Source organism: Micromys minutus (genome assembly GCF_963924665.1).
Source record: "Micromys minutus genome assembly, chromosome: 24".
In the NCBI taxonomy this organism is placed as follows: Eukaryota; Metazoa; Chordata; class Mammalia; order Rodentia; family Muridae; genus Micromys; species Micromys minutus.
The window spans coordinates 33,533,985-33,553,297 of NC_137959.1; the positions used below are offsets into that span (position 1 = coordinate 33,533,985).

General features: G+C 47.5%; 1 protein-coding gene across 4 annotated transcripts in view; it reads right to left on the reverse strand.

Annotated features, from left to right (window-relative positions):
- The window catches only part of IL34 (interleukin 34), a 59,762-nt gene extending 41,086 nt beyond the window's left edge, over nucleotides 1-18,676 (reverse strand). For 2 of the 4 annotated variants that reach the window (XM_080936742.1, XM_080936739.1), the window contains exon 1: nucleotides 18,543-18,676. The gene's annotated coding sequence lies outside the window, so the exon portion shown is untranslated. Of the gene's footprint in view, nucleotides 1-5,867; nucleotides 5,908-18,542 lie in introns of those variants that run through there. The other 2 variants (XM_080936741.1, XM_080936740.1) reach the window with 2 other exon arrangements.
- Nucleotides 18,677-19,313: the final 637 nt, after the last annotated feature.

Below are 19,313 nucleotides of genomic sequence, written 5' to 3' on the forward strand. Positions count from 1 at the left end.
AACCCACAAGCATAGGCCAGTGAGATGGCTTATCAGATAAAGGCACTTGCCACCAAGCCTGAGTTTTGATCTGGGACCCACAGGGTGGGAGGAGAGAAGAGACTCTCACAACTTGTCCTCTGAGCCCACATATGTACCATGACACATATATGTGCCCATGAGCGCGCACGCGCACGCACACACACACACATAAAATAATGTAACTTAAAAATTGCAGGGGCTGGAGAGATGGCTCAGTGGTTTAGAGCACTGACTGCTCTTGCAGAGGTCCTAAGTTCAATTCCCAGCAACCACATGGTGGCTCACAACCATCTGTAATGGCATCAGATGCCCTCTTCAGGTGTGTCTGAAGACAGCTACAGTGTACTCATATAAATGAATTAAATAAATCTTTTTTTTTTAATTGCAAAGGAGAGACGGGAGGCTACAAAGTATCATTTTCATCTCTAGAAGATCCTTGGAATCCACTAGCTTTTACTAGCATCTGAGAACCATGTCCTGGCCTCGCCTTTCTGTCTGTCTCTCCTCTTCCAGCCTTCTTCCCCAGCACTACCCACTGTCCCCACCAACCAATTCTTCCTCTGCTATTCCCCGGTCTAGAACAGAGGTTCTCAACCTGTGGGTCACAACCCCTTGTGACCCTTTCACAGAGGTCGTATATCAGATATCTTACATGTTGGATATTTACATAACAAGTCATTACGGTAGCAAAATTACAGTTATAAGTTTATGGCTATGGGTCACCACAACATTAAAGGGTTGTAGCATTAGAAAGGCTGAGAACCACTGGTCTAGAACATTCTGTGTGGGATGTCTTCCAGCCGATTTAGTCTTGCCCATTCAAGCTTCCCTTCCTAGGGTCTTCCCACACAAGCCCCAAAGTCACTTACACTGTGGCATCTTCAGCAGTGGGCACTCTGACATCACCTCAGGTCTGCTTGGTGCTGTGCATCTCCTGGTGACAACTTCCCCTGGGGGACAGATCCTGGTTCTGCCTCATCCCTGTGTCAGAGGAGACTCTTACCTCCTGAGAAATTAAATCTGACTGAATGGATTGGACATCAGGGCTGATAGAGAAGCCCAGCCAAGTCAAATAGCAGTTAGAAGAGCCCCCCAGTAGCTGGAGGAATATGGCTCAGACCCTGGGTAGCAACGGTACCCGACCCACAAGTCTCAGTGTGATGAAATCCTCCGTAGTCAACTTCCCCTCTTAGCTGCCATCCCTAATGTGAGCAGATGGTGGAGTCCACAGAGAAAATGTTCATTTGGGGGAGACTGTTGCCCACTCACACTGCCTAGGGGCTCCTTGAGCCTCTGTTTCTGAGAGAAGCCACAGCGCTCACACCAGCCTCACAGGGAGCATCACCTGGGAGTCAGCAGGCTAAGTCACCCTACTGCAAACTGAAACCAGAGCAGAAGCAATGTCTCCAGGGCCCAGGCTTTACCTGTCCATCTGTATTCATGGGTGTGGGCATGGGTGTGTGCATGTACATGTCTGTATATGTGTATGTGAGAAGGTCACATATGTATATAGGCAGGTGCATGCGGACGCCAGAAGACAAAGCCTCAGGAACACCATCCACCTAGACCAGGCTGGCCTTGAACTCACAATTATCCACCTGACTCTGCCTCCCAACTGCTGGGATTAAAGGTTTGCAGCACAACACCTGGCTCATCCATCTTACTGTGAGACATGGTCTCTTACCCATCTTAAGCTTACTAATCAGGCTAGGCTGGCCAGTGAGCCCCTGGGATCTGCCTGTCCCTTCCCCAAACCCAGGCCGAATTGCTGGAATAACACATGTACAAGTGTGTACCAGCGCTTAATATGATAAAATAACAATAACAACAACAACAACAATAATAATGGTTCTGAGAGTTCTAATTCAGACCCTCACAATTGCACAGTGAAGCACTTTATTGATGAGCTTCTCTCTCTCTCTACCCCAAGCCCGGTCTGAATGAGGGACCAGACCCAGCTGGAGGCTCCTGGCTTCCAAAGCCCATTGTCTTACGACCATGGCATCCTAGGCACCAAACATTACTTTAGCAGTTTTAAAATCAGTCATGCTATTGTTGGTTTAGCAGAGGCAGAAAATGTCTTTGACCCAGCCCAGCAACCATTTCAAGGTTAAAACTCTCAGCAAACTCTCACCTCCTCTACCTGTGACATCAGCCAGACTGTGACAGAGGTTTTTCCTCTGGGACAAGACATGTGTGTCTGCACTCGACACTTTTGCTCAGCCTTGTCCAGTACAATAACAATAAAACATAAAGCAGACAGACCAAAAGCTAAGAACACAACCATTGTAATGGAGGAAGACAACTGCCCTGGTTTCTAGACAGTCCTGTTAGTTATATAGAAAACCCTAAGGCATGCATGAACCCATAAACCTAATGGATGTGTTCAGCAAGGCTGCAGGACACAAAAGCACCACATGAAACTATAAAATAATATTATAAACTAGGCAGGTGGCATATGCTTGTAATCCCAGCACCTGGAGTACGCAGACAGGTTCATGTCTCCCTTAGCTGCACATAGTGTTTGAGACCAGTCTGAGTTACATTAGACTTTGTCTTTTTTTTTTTTAACCAAGGCTGGTGAGACACCCCAGTATGTAAGGACACCCTCCACCAACCCTGCCACCTTGAGTTTCACCCCTGAGATCCCTTTAGTGGAAGGAGAGAACCAAACCCTCAGTGGTCCTCTGACCTCCTCCTGTGGCATGCATTCCCCAACCCCTACACACCGAAGGGGCTAGAGAGAGTCAACCCAGGTTCAGTTCTAGAGCCCACATGGTAGCTCACAACTGTAACTCCAGTTCCCAAGGATAAAATGACTTCTTTTGGCCTTGGCAAACACTGCATGCTCATGGTTCACAGACATATATGCAGGCAAAACATTCATAGACATAAAATAAAATGCAAAAAAAAAATCTATTTAAGTAGTCTAGTAACAACAGCCAGAAACAACTGCACTGACCATCAGGAGATAAATTGGTTTGAAAAAAAAGATATATTCAAATCATGGAATACTACTTAGTAATAAAGAGTCAATTATTAATGTGTCTAGTAGCACAGAAGAATCTCAGGTAAATTATATGCATTGATAGAACCAGATCCTTCGGGCAGTGGGCACATGTTTTTAGTTTCAGAGGCAGAGACAGCAGATTTCTTGAGGTCAAGGGCAGCCTGGTCTACAAGTGATCAGGACAGACACACACACACACACACACACACACACACACACACAAACAAAGAAAGTACTTGAAAGAAACCCTCTATATAATATTAGTTTTAAACTAGAAAATCTGAACTTGTCTACAGCAACAGAGCAGGTTTTTTAAAAACTCCAAAGGATGCACGAATAAGTAGACCCTTGCATATGGGGAGCTGGAGGTTGAAGTAAGTTATGCTTAAGTGGAGAAACTTCTTAGCTTCCCCAGCCCCTTAGGGGGTGTTTCTGTTTTCAGAGACCCAGAAAGGCTTTTGTCCCCACAGGGACAGACAGCTTTCCGTGCAGCCAGGACCTCTGGGCGTCAGGACTCCATCCGCTCTAGCTCAGCAGCCCTTGGCACCTGCTTCACTGGGTACAGGAATGCCCTCCCCTCCCCCACGATGAACTCACGTTCACCTCTACCCCTGTAAGGACACACACACACACACACACACACACACACACACCACATTCAGGCACCCACAGGCACACATGTACACATACAAACATATACACACACTGCACAAACACACACATACACTTGCACATGTGCACTCTCATATCACCATTCAAGGCTGCCAATTCCTGTCCACCCCAGTTCCTGCTAGCCCCTGCTTTACTCTGTTAACCTGCCCAAAGGGTCCTACATTCACCGTGTACTTCATCTTGGTGAGGCTAGAAACTTCTTAGATACTGCACCTTGCCTGGAACCCCCCACTCCCCATATTCTCCTGCCCTGTCCCCTTCCACCCACCCCTGCCACCTCCTCCGTATTTCTTTTTGAGTCACCCAGCACAGCAGATCAGATGCCGGGGACTTGGACTGAGCTGGTCAGTTTTTCACACTTCAGGAATGTTCCTGGAGGGGAACAGTGGAGAAATGGAATTCTTGGTGAACAGAGCAGCTTTGTTTCCTGTTGTCAGGGTGTCCTCCCCACGCCCAGCATGCAGGGGTCCAGCCACGGGGTTTGGCTTTACACTTGTTGACTTTGGGTTCATGTCTTACTCTTCCATGGATGCTGTAGGGACGACACGCCCTTGCCCAACATCCTCGGGCCTGGCGCTCTCCTGGGCTCTGACACAGCCTCGAGCCAGGAACTGATTACCTCTTTGGGCTCACATCTCCAGATCCTGCTGGAACAAGAGCCTCCCTGAATTCCAGACCCCTAAGTCAGAGCATCTGTCAAGCAATGAAAGCTAAAGAGCCTGCTGGAGAGAATTAGTGTCTCTTCCACTCTCTCTCCTGTCTCTGCGGATGATGGGATGTGATTGTGGTCCCCAGGCCAAGAGGATGGGGAGGCGATCTCCAACCTCCTCATTCTCTACTCTCCTTACCTCAGCTTCATCCTGCCCAGGCCACACGCAGCCTCCCACCCTTCCCTACCTTCTTCTGCTAGCAGACGCTTCTCAAACAGCTCGTGAAGTTCCCATTACACTCTGAGCAGCAGAGAGAAGGACTATCACTTTATGTCTTTGAGCAGAGCCTCTCTTGAGTGCCCAGGGGGTTGGCACACAAAGATGGAGCTGGCGAGTCACAGTGAGCCAGAAGCCACCGGGGAGAGCAGTAGCTCTACCAGCCCAAACAGGCACAGAGAGGGAGGAGGTGGAGGGGCCTCACAGATACAGAGAAACCAGTTGGTAGAGTGCTTGCCTAGCATGTTCAAAGCTGTGGGCTTTATCCCCAGCACTGTACGGGCGATGGCTCACAGCCATCTCTAATACACAGCCAGTATGAGAGCAGCCTGGGCTACAGTGTGACCCTGTCTCGATACAACAACAAGGACAACAACAAAAACAACAGAACAACACAATGCCAAGAAATGGGAACTCACCTCATTTCACAGATCACTTATGAGAATCTGTAAGCGAGGCAAAAGACAGGAAAGGCCCAGTTCTTCCTGAGGGGCAGTGGAAGCTGATTTCCTTAACCCTTAATGTGAAACTCAGCCTAGGGAGGAGGATCATTCCAGAACTTTCAGAAGCACTTGTCCCCAGGGTCAATGATCTGCAGGTCTCATCAGCCCTCAGCGGAAGTTGAGGTGTCGAGCAATGAACTCTACCAGCTGTGTTCCCTTTCCCAGCCTCCCGGTGCAAAGGCCTGCAGACACCAAACCTCAGTCCTAAGGATCACAGGAGAGACCACAACCTGAAATCACCTCCCTCTGTCCCCTGCCACAGTCCTACCATTTATGTGCTCTCTTCCAGAGACTTCTCTGTGTGTATCCACTGAGCCTCCTGTTACCACAGCAGCGCACCCAAGGCACCACCCTGCCTCCAAGGGTAGCACACTGCACATGCGTGTGATGAGCCAAGTGACAGGCACCCTGACACTCAACCCGGAACCTCAGCATGTGACCTGACTGGGATCATTTGTGATCCCAGTGATCCAGAGGCTGAAGCAGGAGAACAGCCTGGGCTGCGTTAGTGAGTTCCAGATTAGAGTGATACCTCAAGGACCAAAACACCAAACAATCTTTATGGATGCCATTGATTAAGATGTGGCCAGATGAAGGTACAATCAAAATCAGATAGCAGGTGTTCCTTGATACAAAACACACACACACACACACACACACACACACACACACACACACACACACGGATAAAAGGCCGTCTGGTAACAGAGCAGAGATAAAACAGAACAAGCCTACATTGCCAAACGTCGGTCAGGAAGGATCCTCCTTGGGAGACCTCAGTAGGATGCGCCTGATGACATTCTGCTTCTAGGCTTCTTAATTTCCAAAACTGGGAGGAAGAGAGGAAACACGTGGACAGGCTGTGGAAGCTCAGAGAATGCTGATTCATACGTGGCTCAGTCTATCCAGACTCCCAGCAGCTGCTGAGTACACCAATGCACAGAGTCTGCTACTGTTGCCAGCCGTTAGCCTTTTGTAATCTTTTCCCTCTTTTTGGTATTTAATTTTTCATTACGTTTATTTATTTATTTGGGTGTGTTTGCACCATGCTCACACTTGTGCTTGCTGCTCACACGTATGTGGAGGGAGGTCAGAGGACAGCTCATAGGAGTAGATTCTCTTCCTCTACAGTGTGGGTTGCAATGATCAGCTTGGCAGCAATCATCCACCTCTGGCCACCAGGCCATCTCACTGGCCCCCTTTGCAAGCTAGATCTTATATATATGTGTGTGTGTGTGTGTGTGTGTGTGTGTGTGTGTGTATGTATGTATATATGTATATATAATAGATTTATTTACTTTATGTATGTGAGCACACTGTAGCTGTCTTCAGACACACCAGAAGAGGACATAGAATCCCATTACAGATGGTTGTGAGCCACCATGTGGTTGCTGGGAATTGAACTCAGAACCTCTGGAAGAGTAGTCGGTGCTCTTGACTGCTGAGCCATCTCTCCAGCCCTGCAATTTAAGTCTTATACAAGCTATACCGCAGTGACCATCCCATAGGCAGCTTTGTGGGACCTGTTCCCTATCAGGAAGCAGAATTCCTAAGCCAGGGACCCGGGAGTACACTGTGTACATTGACATGTGTGAACGTTAATACAACTGTCATCCAAGGAGATGAGAACAGTTTAAGTCTGGCAGGTGACCTGGGAGAGTTGTTTTCATTGGCTCATGTTTTTTTTTTTTTTTTTTTTTTTTTTTTTTTTTTTTTTTAACTGCTTTTATGTGTTGTTGTCCCTCGTGTTCCAAATCATGGAGAGTGAGCAGACACAGGTGAAGCCAGGCCTGGACTTTCCTGTGGTATCACTTCGAAGAAATGATATTGTTTGCTGTTGTTTAAAAAAACATTATGTAGTCCAAGTTGGCCTGGAACTCCCTGTGCAGTCCAGCCTGGTTTCGGTCTCAGAATCCTCCTGCCTCTGTCTTCTGAGTGCCGAAGGTTATAGGCATGGGCTGTTGTTCCCAGCTACAATGCAATAACAATATCCTTAGAAATATTTTCTTACGTTTGTTTGTTTTCAGGGGTTATTTTGTTTGCTTGTTTTGGATGGGTGGATGTTTTGCCTGCATGTGTCTGTGTGCTCTGTGTGTGTCTGGTGCCAGCAGAGGCCAGAAGACAGAGTCGGATCCCTGGAACTGGGATCCCACAGCAGGCAACTGGGGAACCATTAAACTTAAGTAGATGCCGAACTCCAGCTGCCAACTCTGCAGTGGAGGGAGAGTCTGGAGGCACGAGGGAAAAGTCTCCCAACTCAGCCACCTGATGCGGATAAGGAGCAGAAGGAAAGGCGAAGGGGGGAGGGAGGACCAGCAGGTAAGCACAGGCAGGGTACAGCTTGGTTGATCTGGTGCTGGTGAGGTACAGATTCTGTGTGTTTGAGCCTCACCATCTCAGGGTGGGCTTCTCTGGCTGTGGCACAGAGCCTCTAGTTCTAAAGCTGAGTCTAAAGCTGTGTGTAAAGTAAACCAAACAAACCAAGCCTACGTATGCATACATATATTTGTTTTGTGAACAAATATATTTGTACACACACACACATATTCGGGTTGATTTGTTTTTTGAGTCAGGATCTCACCCGACCCAGGTCACCTCCAACTCACTATGCATTCGAACTTTGACCTCCTGATCCTCCTGCCTCTGTTCCCTAAGCGCTGGGGCTATAGGTGTGTGCCACCACATCCATGATTTATTCTATTTTACTTTTGTGGTGTTGGGAACTGTGCCAGGGCCTTCTGCACACTAGCCAAGTGTTGCTACCGCTGAGCTCATCCCCAGCCTTGATTAATTTTTAAACAAAGCGTTCAGAATTGGTTTAAACATTAAGTTTCCCGGAAAGCTCATGGGCTTTTCGAGAAGACTGACAAGGTTCGAGTGCTCACATACCTGTGACACCTGACTCCATCTCCTCCTCCCCTCCCCCTCCAGTTCCTCCAGATAGCCATTCCTCATGGGGCTGGATCCAAAGTTCAGAACTCTGACACAGTTGTGTGACAGTAAGCAGTGACAATGGAGATGATGTCTATACCACGTCCAGGGACAGAGAAAGGAGTGTCTTTCTCTCACTCTGCACAGTGGGAGCAGCAGTGAGCAAGACCAAACCACAGCCTCTCTGGAGAAGCATCTCATGAAAGCCACCTTCCTGCCTATAGGGAGATATGGAAAGTACCTGGCTCCTGTCCAGCCTCAGCTGGTCCAGCTGGTCTACAGCCTAACCCTCATCAATCACTGGTGCCTGGGACAGCCCTTCCAGGGAAGCCATCCGGAGGACTACAGAGCAAGCCACCCAGTGAAGGGGGAGGAAAGGAGCCCAGGGAGAGCATGGTGCCACCTTCTTCCCTCTGTGAGACTTTGAGGGAACCCCTTAGCAGCTTCTCCATCCATTATACAGAATCCCTCCCACAGCCCCACCCAGGGTAGTGAGGAGGCCATTGGAAGGACGGAAGAGGAGGCCTGCCTGTCTGTAATTACCCCATTACTCCCCTCAGACACAGCAGCCAGCACAGATCTTCAGGCCCACTTTCTCAGTCACTGTACCAACAGCCCCACTTTACATGATGGGCTCCCTGATTCCTGCGCTCATGTTTGTCAGAGGCCTTGCCTGACACAGACGTGTGGAGACGTTCCCTTGAGACTGTCCCTGCCTGGACCTCCTCCATTGCAGCTGTGGACATTGCCAGAGAGCTGAGTCAGAGGAGGCCACCGAGTCATGGCCAATAAAATGGCATTTATTACCCAACAGATGCTAAAATAGTGCTCAGCAAATTCTGGTCCCAGCATCCAGAGAGCTGGGTTGCAAATGCATAGTTACTAAAATAACAAAATGAACTGAAGTCAACACTATGGCATAGGGCATTTTGAGCCCTGGAAGAGAGTTATTCAGGAGGGTTCCATTCATTTTTGGCTTTGTAGCTCAGCCTAGCTTCGAACTCACCACATAGCCAAGACCTGGTACATCTTTGATGGTCCTGCCTCAAGGGCTGGGACTATAGACATGCACCATTATGCCCAGTTTCTCCAGTGCTAGAGATCAAACCCATGGTTTCATGCATGCTAAGCAAACATGCTACCAACTGAACTACATCCATTTAATGGAATAAGGTGGCTCCTGCTTAAGATTATTGTGCCCTCAGATCCTGTAACACTGAGCAGGCTGAGCCTAGATCCCAGGGAAACGGCACCCACTAATGCTGTGAAGCCAGCCAGGCAGTGCTGACTCTCTGGTCAGGGTTGGGGATGAACTGTGGCAGCTGCCTCAGCACCCAGCATCGGGGCCCGAACAAGACGCTGAAGGTCGGGTGAATCCAGCTTGGGAGAGGTGGACGGGGAATCAAGGGCTCCGGCCACAATGTGTGAGTTCAAATCCCATACCAGCTTCTGGCTGCCTCAGGCAGCAGCTTGCCCCAGGCCTGGTTCTCAGGTGGTCATAGCACCTGTGGTACAGTTGAGACAAGGATTTGAGAGTCAGCCTGTTTATATCAGTGCCAGGCATGGCCCAGGGTACACTGGAGCAGCTGTTTCAGCTGCCATTGTATGTAAGGCTGGGGTCAAGGTATGTTGCAACCTCGTGTGCCCACTGTACACGCACGTGCTGCATATGCTTGGCCTGGACTGATCACATCAGAAAGGCACCTCAGGGACACAGTGGCTCTGTCCTCTAGCCACATGGGAGTTTCCTGGGCAGCTCACAAATCCCTCCGGACTTGCTTCCCCTGGAAGAGAACTCTCCAGTCCAGGAGGCAGCCCACTCCACATCCAATTTAGTCCACAAGTTCTCCACCCTGCTGACTGCCCTTCAGCTTTCTTACCAGGGACTTTCCAAAGTGTGGAATCCACTCATTCATGAACATGAGGAATCCCCTAAACAGGGCCACAGTTGTTCCTCCAGGAAGCTTCTCAAATACCCCCTCCCCCGCGCTCGTCTCTCTCACCCAAATCTGAACAGCTCTTGAAGATGGAACAGTTTATCAGTGCCTGAGGCTGCAGTACTGCTTGAGGCAGAAAGCTTGGTTTCCACAGAACCGACCCAAGTGGCTTCGTGTATTGCTCTGTTCAATCCCCATAGAACTCCTGTGAGAAATTTTTTCGTAAAATTGTGGTTTAAGGAAAAAAAAATAGCTAAGGAGTAGGCGATGTGGCTCAGTGTGTAGAATGCTTGTTTAGCAAGCACAAAGCCCCGGGGCTAATCCCAGCACTGCGTAAAATGGGCATGGTGGCCCAGATGAGCCCAGCACTTGGCAGCTGGAGGCAGGAAGATGAGCTTTCCAGGTAATCCTCAGAGTCCCATCTTAATAATTTTTCAGTGGCGTTGAACATTCATGTTGCTGTACACCTCCCATCCCCTCCTATCTCCAGAACGTTTTTTTAGCTTGCAAAACTGAAACTCTTGCCTCCACGTTCCCTCCTTCTCTGGCCCTGTGGATCATACAGTTTTTATTCTTTTGTGTTTGTCTTATTTCACTCAGTGAACTGTCTTTTCTCCTCCTCCTCCTTCTTGGTTTTTCAAGGCAAGGTTTCTCTGTGTAGCCCTGGCTGTCCTGGAACTTGCTCTTTAGACCAGGCTGGCCTCAAACTCACAGAGATACTCTCGCCTCTGCCTCCCGAGTGCTGAGTTTCAAGGTGTGCACCGCCACCACCTGGCCCATTTTCTTCCCTCTAAAGGCTGAGTAGTATTTCTCTGTACAGATATGTCCCATATGACTTCTCCATTCCTCTGTGTATGGTAGGATGCTTCTTACCTCTTGGCTAATAAGAATGTGAACATGCTATGAACATGGGTGTATAAACACCTCTTGGTGATCCTGCTTATAATTCTTTTCAGCACATATCCAGATGTGGAATAGCTGTAGATGGTAATTCTTTCATTGTTTGTGGAATGGAGGGTCAGTGTTTCCTTGTACTACCAACAGTGCACAAGATTCCCATCTCTCCATATTGCTCTCTCTCTCTCTCTCTCTCTCTCTTCATAGCCATCTCAATAGCCATGAGGTAGTTTGGATAGATGCCATTTTCAATCCATTTTGTGGCTCCATGTTACAGGTGTTGCAGACAGCAGGAGGAATGACTAGGATTCAAGCCCAAGGCTGTCTGCAGCTGTCCAGTCTTCTACTCGGAGCTCACTGCCCAAATGGTCAGTGCTCACTGTGAGACCCCACCATTCAGAGCCTGACAGAGTAGAGAGGAGCTGGTGGTACAAAGGAAGGTATTCTCAGGAACTGTAAGATTGACTCCAGCCCTCAGATTTCCCTGACCAAAACAACCCTGAAACTAACACTTGAGACCAGGCCTCCTTGGGTAGGTAGGAGTTTGGCCCAAGGGCTGTCTTAGTTATCTGATGGGCCAGGCTCTGCCAGGTGACTCCTGGGTTACCATATGGTAAGAGAGAATGGGTACCACAAAGGTTCTAGACTCTAATGAGGTCACCGAGGTGGCCTAAGCGGTGGAACATCTCGAGGCTGAGCAGGCCTGTCCAGTGTCTTCCCTATCCCTGCCTTCTCACTCCCCACCTCCATGATCCAGGGCACATTCCGAGGTACCCAAGTCCCAGTCAGATTCTTAAAGAAAAGAATACTTATTTGGGGGAAAATAAAGCCAGAGTCATAGCTATGTGCTGCAGCAGCTTTCAGAACAGTAGTGGCTACAGTACTCTAAGTTCATCCACCTGAAAAAATGACAGGGCTGTGTGTTGACAGGCACCTCCATTACATACTGACAGGTGGATCATGGCAGTAGCAGGCATCCTCCTGGGAGATGCTTTAGCCTAATCATGCATTAGCAAGCATGTGGCAGGGTTTTCGTCTTCAAGTTGAAAGATATGGTATATGTACATGTACGTGTATGTATATTATATGATGTATATGTGTGTATGTGTATATGTAATATGTGTGCATATACATATGCACACATGTACATATATGTTTCATCTGTCCATAGACGATTGAGTTGCTTCTGTCTTTGTCTATACTGAAGAAAGCTAAGCTATTATGAATCATCTAAGAGCCTGGGACAAAAAGCCAACACGTGGGGCTCTATCGCAGGCCTTCAGCATGAGACGCCACATTTTAAGTCCCTGCTGACAATTCATGTGCAGCTACAGTGTAAGAGGTGATGAAGGGGAGCTGTCAGGGAAGCTGCACAGGCTTGTAATCTTATAACTCAAGTGCCTGAGGCCGGAGGAAGGTGAATTCCAGGCCAGTTAGGCTGCTCATTTAGAACTGAAGACAAATGGTTCTTCTTGTGTATCTCTGAATTAGCATTTAAAAAATCATTACATTCATTTAGTGTGTGGGGTGTGTGGAAGGACATTTTGCAAGACTCTGTTCTCTCCTTCTAACTTGTGGTTCCTGGGGACTGAATTCAGATCATCAGGCCTGGAGGCAAGCCCCTTTGCCTCTTGAGCCAGCATGTCAGCCCCAGATCGCTCATAATCTCATATAAGAAAAAGCAGTAAAGCTAACAAGAGGCTTAAGAAATGTAACATTGGAAATTATCAACTCCTAGGAGAAAACGAAAGAAAAGGTTTTCTGAATTTGGGGCTGGTGATTATTTCTCAGATAGGACGCCCAAAAATTCAGACAGCAAGAGCCAGGGAGATAGCCCAGTGATTAAGAGGACTGGTTGTTCTTCCAGAGGACCTATGTTTGGTTCCCAGCATCCACATGGTAACTCATAACTGTCCATAACTCTAGTTCCAGGGGATCAGATGCCCTCTTTTGGCCTCCATGGGCATTGCCTGAACATGGTGCAAAATCTTGCATGCAGGCGAAACACCATCTATACACTAAAAAAAGAAAAATTAATCCAGGAAGCAAAAGCAAAGCTAGCCAAGTGAAACTACATCAAAATTTAAAGTATGGGCAGCAACTGACATGGAATTAACTTGTGTCAACCAAGAGACATGGATAAAGAAATAGGAATAATTCAATAATTAAAGAATGTATAAAGATGTGGGGTGTGTGTGTGTGTGTGTGTGTGTGTGTATGTGTGTGTGTGTGTGTGGTGTATAAAATTTATGCATGCAGGACATAACCAACAGAGTAAAAGAACAACTTACAGAGTGAAGAGAATAGGTATGAATCTAGCTGATAAGAGGTTAAAAAAAATTTTTATAAAGAATTTATAAAGAATTCCTTTCACCAGGACAGTTGTAGCACATGCCTTTAATCCCAGCACACGGGAGGCAGAGGCAGTTGGATCTACAGATCAAGTTGCAGGACAGCCAAGGTTAAAATGTTGTCTTGGGGAAAAAAAACCTCTTTTCAATAGCAATTTAATTAGAACATGGTAACAGTTTTAATTAGAACATGACAAAGGACTTGACTAGTTTTCTAAAGATCATGCACAAATAGACAATGTGCATATGACGATGTCATTCATTAGTCACCACGGAAACATAAACAAATGCCTTCCTGAGACACCACACTTCCATCAGGGTGGCTTTTATCAACAGTGGCTACCAGAAAATAAACTTTGATAAGGATGTGGTGACATGGGACCCGTGTATGGTGGTGTCTCAAAAAAGGAAAAAAAATTGAGTTAGCATATGGTTCAACAAAAGAACTGAAAGCAAAGCCTGGAGAGGAAGTTCAAGTCACCTGTGTTCATAGACACTTTCTTCAGTATAGACAAAGACAGAAGCAATCAAGGGTCTGTGGACAGATGGCAGATGGAATGCATATGTATATGCATAGGTATATACACATATATATATATTACATATACACATACACACATAACATACACATACACACACATATATGTATGTATATACCAGGTCTTTCTTTTTTTAAGATTTATTTATTATATATAAGTACATTGTAGCTGTCTTCAGACACACAAGAAGAGGGTATCAGGTCTCATTACAGATGGTTGTGAGCCATGTGGTTGCTGGGGATTGAACTCAGGGCCTCTGGAAGAGCAAGCCTGTGCTCTTAACCACTGAGCCATCTCTCCAGCCCATATACCATGTCTTTCAACGTGAAGAAAAAAACAATCCTGCCACATTCTACAGCCAGGAGAGATCTGGAGGACTTTGCTAAGTGAATGCACCACTAGCAAAAGGTTGCAACTTCAGTTAGAGGAGAGTTCAAACCAGAGAAAGTTGAAAGGTTGTCATCAGGAGCTGGGGACAGGGGCTGGAGACTTGTCTAGTGGGTAGTTTCTGTTTTTCAAGATTGCTTGCACAACCTTGTGCATTCATTCAACAGCATTGCTGAGCTGTAAAACAGGGAAATGACTGAGACAGGGGAAAACACCTGAAGAGAGACACTGGAGGACACAGGACAAGGAAAGACAAGGAAACAGGAGGGTGGGGGCAGGGAATGATTTAGAAGACATGTGAGTGACCAGGCCAGATATGAGGCCGAGTTCTGATTGCAGAATCTAGGGTTACAGTTTGACTTTTCTTGGGCTGTGAAAACTGATGGGTAGATAACTGGAAAGGTTTAAAGTTGGGGATGATATTCCTCTGTAGCTGCCAGGAAGTCCCTATCTGTTTGATTTTTTTAGGCTCATTACCAAAACCTTCCTAATTAAAGCCATGTCCAACCCATGTCCAACCCCCATCCTGGAGAGGGTCCCAGGAGCAACCTGGCTGGTTCTCTGTGCAGAGGCAGCAGCTCCTTCTGGGATGCCATATATTCAGAGAAATTCTGGAAGCTTAAGAGGTATGTTCCCAGGCCAAATACAGCTCAAGTCCCGAGAGATGGCCCACAGTAGAGGGACATGGCTCTCACACATGCATGCTTAATACAAGTACACAGAATTCCCTCAGGGTTGTTCCAGGCCCAGGGCCAGAGTTCTCAAATTTCCAGAGTCTTTTCCAGATTTAAGGATCCAGACTCTATTTTCCGACATGATGCCTCTTCCTCTCAAAGCCAAGACAGAAAGCCCCAGGACATTGAAGTCTCAGGGGCAGGGGTTTAGAGACTTCAGCATCTGTGACTTCCAGAGATTTACTGACCTTCCAAAGAGCTGTAAGAACCCTCCTTGTCCCAGGCTGTCATCTAAAGAGAATCGCACGCTCTGGCGGAGGGAGTAGAATCAGACCCCTCAAAGTCTCACGACCCATGTCTCAGGCTTCCTGGTGCCAGACCTTTCCTGAGAGTTCCCACTCTCTGCAACTCTGCAGCAATGCCTGAGGGTAGAAGGCTGGACCTAGGGTCGTTCCAGGTCTCTAGTCCTATCCCAGCCCAGGAGGCTGTCAGCACAGGATCTCAGGGCCTCTTTAGTCAAGTTGCAATTTTCTCTGCACTCTTCAGCCCAGCTCCCACTGACCCTCTCACGCCCTCCTCTGCCTGTCTCTTTCCCTTGTCCTTCTCACCAAAAGTTGTCATCCTAAGCCCACTTTGCTAGTCACCACTGTTCCTTCTTCCTAGTCTCTGCCTAGTCAGCTGCATGCAGTCTTTAACACAGAACTTTCCGCAAGACCCAGAGGACAGAGTCACTGTCCCCACTTTCTACATACAAGTTACATGTGTCCCCACTTTCTACATACAAGTTACATGCCTATCTCAAAAGCAAAAGAGCCCCCTCCCCACCCTGTGTTCCCAATTATATGACCAGCTTCCCTCATAAGTTTGTTGACTGAGAAAAAAAAAGTTTATTTTTCTACCTGTCTCTGTTGCTTGCTCTGGTACCTTCCCCGAAGCGCTGACAAAGACAGATGTTTACTTGTGACGGCACATGCCAACTCTGCACAGGTGTTCATATTTTCACGTCACAGAAGAGGCACCCAAGGTGTAGTGAGAGCCCACGGCCTGCCAGATCCAGCAAGTTGTGCAAAATTCCCCGGGGATCATCCAGCTTAGCTAAAGTTCACTATGCTGCACATGTTTACACTGCAATCCACCACAGCTGACCAGAAGAGCCACCTACAGGCTTCCTGGAGTGTCTCACTACTCCAGGTGACTGGGGTGGTGTGTGAGACATTTGAATGAAATGTCTACCATAAGTCTTGGGCATTTGGGGACTTGATCCCAATTGGTGGGAATACTAGGAAGGACTAAGGAAGTGTATTAGGAAGCAAAGGAAGTATGTCACTTGGGGCGGGCTCTCTTGCTCCTGGTGTGCTGTCTGCCCCCTGCCTGGAAGATCTAGGTAAGTTCTAACACCCCAGAAACGCAAGCCCAGATAAATTCATTTCTACATTGCTTTGGCCACGGTGCTTTACCACAGCAATAGAAAAGTAACAAAGATGGAAGTGAAGGATAGCATTGCAGATTTGAAGCAGGAGGAGGTCTGACCCTGACATCCAGTTGTCTGGCCTCACAGGCAGGGGATAAAAAATAAAATAAAATCTAACAAAATTATTTTTCACTCAGTCCTTTTCAGCCACCCAGCCTTTACTCTGTCCAAAGGGCAGAGAATGTGCCCTTCCTGCACCCTCTTGTCCTGCTCGGCTTGGGAAAGTCCCTGGCTGGAAGAGCCCTTTGGATCTTCTGAGGCATGAGCTTTGCTTTCATTCATACCACCTCTGTTTCCCAATATTCTTTCTAACCTCTATTTTAGATTCAAATCCAGGTACAATGTCACTACTTTAGGCAAATGCTCAAGATCAGCCTGCGGTGCACAGACAAACCAAGTTATTAAGCACTATGCAACACTGGTCCCAATTCTTTCCTGGAAAATCCCCTGAGAGTCAAAGTCCCCACCCACCACACTGGAGTATCAGGGGACCAGAAATGAATAACCATGTCCTGTAATTCCCAAGAGGGAGCTAACCCATGTACAATGTGAGCACTGTCACAAAAATGTCCTTGCTCTTTGCCCCAAGTATTTATTCTGGGTGGAGGATAAGCTCTGGGAGGAGGCAAAAAGAACAGTGAGGCAGGCTAAAAAAGATCAAAAGAAGATATTTGGCTGAAAAAAAATGAATCCATTTTTTTTCCTACCTGTCTCTGTTGCTTGCTCTGGTACCTTCCCCGAAGCGCTGACAAAGACAGATGTTTACTTGTGACATGCCGACTCTGCACAGGTGTTCATATTTTCACGTCACAGAAGAGGCGCCCAAGGTGTAGTGAGAGCCCACGGCCTGCCAGATCCAGCAAGTGGTGCAAAATGCACGGGGATCATCCAGCTTAGCTAAAGTTCACTATGCTGCACATGTTTACACTGCAATCCACCACAGCTGACCAGAAGAGCCACCTACAGGCTTGTCTCACTGGGGTGTCTCACTGCTCCCACTGAGACCTCCTAGGTCTATGCTATGGAAGGCAGCTGAGGTGGCGCGTGGTTTGAATATGTTGAATGAGATAGCATTTATTTTCACAGTCCTCCGTGGGAGCCGGGTTACTGGTTGAAAAACATCTAGAAACAATTGAACCATGAAAAGGGACCAAAGACACTCTGAGATGTTAAGGTGGCAAATACCACATAGATGGTTAAAATAGTGGTTATTGCCAGCTGTAGAGGCAGACACAGGCAGAGTTTGAAGCTAGCCTGGTCTACATAGTGAGTTCCGGGACAGCTAGGGCTTACACCTTGTTTAATCCAAAAAAAAAAAAAAAAAAAAAAAAAGCAGCAAAAGGTAAAAGTAGCTCTTCATTGTAATTTTAGAAATGCTGGCTCACCTATGCCATTTCTCTCTCTCTCCTCCCCCTGCCGTGTGTGTGTGTGTGTGTGTGTGTGTGTGTGTGTGTGTGTGTCCCAATGCAGTAGCCCAAAAAACACTTTATGTGTCATTCCTTAGTCACTGCCCACCTTTCTTTGAGACAGGGTCTCTCACAGACCTGGAACTAGCCAAGCAGGCTTGACTGCCCAGCCAGCAAGTCACAAGGACCCACCTGTCCCCACCTCCCATGTTTCTTCACACAGGTTCTAGGGAAAGAACTCAGGACCTCAGCACCTTGCAAACATTTTACTAACACTTCTCTCCCCAGCCTTGTGTTTTTCTTTCTTTTAATTTTTTTTTTTTTTTTTTTTTTTGAGGCTGGCCTTGAACTCGGTAAGTAGCCAAGGATGACTAATCCTCCCATCTCCACCTCCCACGTGCTGGGATTACAGGAATGCCTCACCATGCCAGCTAGCCTCAATTAATTTCTGTCGAGGAGGTTCATACAAGTAATAATTCATGCACATGGCATCGTAAGGTGTAAAGAGCTAAAGCAATCTTCAGTTCTAGGAAGCCAAAAGCAATTCTGAGAGTGCATTTGCCAACTGACAAAACTCGGAAACACAGGCAAATCAATTTGATAGTTAGACGGTTCTGTTTTTCTCCCGCAAGGCTGCGAAAGCAAAGGTTAAGAAAATGAATCCTAGTAGCAGAGTTCATACCATTTCGGAGCTTCTTAGCCAGCACCGTGTAGCTCAAGCCTCTCTGGCTGTGAAGTCGATGAGGAAAAGGCATCTGTCAGAGACCGAGAAGGGGAGGGAGCAGCCTTGTGAAAGAAAACCATCAATTCTGCTTACCTGCTCACCTGCCAGGATGTGGGCTTCCTGGTTGTTGGGAGCTTAAAGCTGCTCAAGGCTTGGAGCAGGTGCCTTGGGGCTGTGGCAGTAAATGCTGTGTGGGACAGGCTGGTGGTGGCCCCCTCAGCCTACAGTCTTCTCGGAGGGCGGGAACACAAGCTACAGCAGCTCGGATTTGACTCTAGAGCCGAGCCAGCAAGGGCAGGGTGGGGCGGGGCCATGTGGCCTCAGCCTGTCTTGGAGTGTGGAGTAGGAGGGAGTCTCAAACAGCCAAAGCAAGGGGACAGCCCTGAGGGTGAATATGGGGTGTTTTTTAGAATCTGAGAATCTGAGGGTAATCTTTATAGTTTCTATGTAGGTTGGACTGGTTTTTAGGGGGAGATTTCCAAGCCCTCTCCTGAGTACCTGGAGCCTTTCTTTACAAAACTGAATACAGCTGATGCCTGGGGCTAGGAGAGGTTTTTTTTTTGGGCCCCAGTCAACCCATCTACAGAGCACAGGGAGGTGGTTTACCCAAGAATGCACACAGCTTGTTACTGAGGTCTAACCACAAGCCTGAGACATACCTCATGGGAACCTCTGGAGACTGAGCCACGCCTTGCAGACACAGCCATTTTTGCTTTCCTGGTAATGGTGACAAGGCCCTATGCAGCAGGGACAGCACCTCTTTCTTTGCCAAGTTTTATAGCAAACTTTTTTTTTTTTAAATAGGATCTCCTTGTTGTCCGGGCTAGCTTCAAACTAGTCTAGAGCTTTGCTTTACAGTGCAAT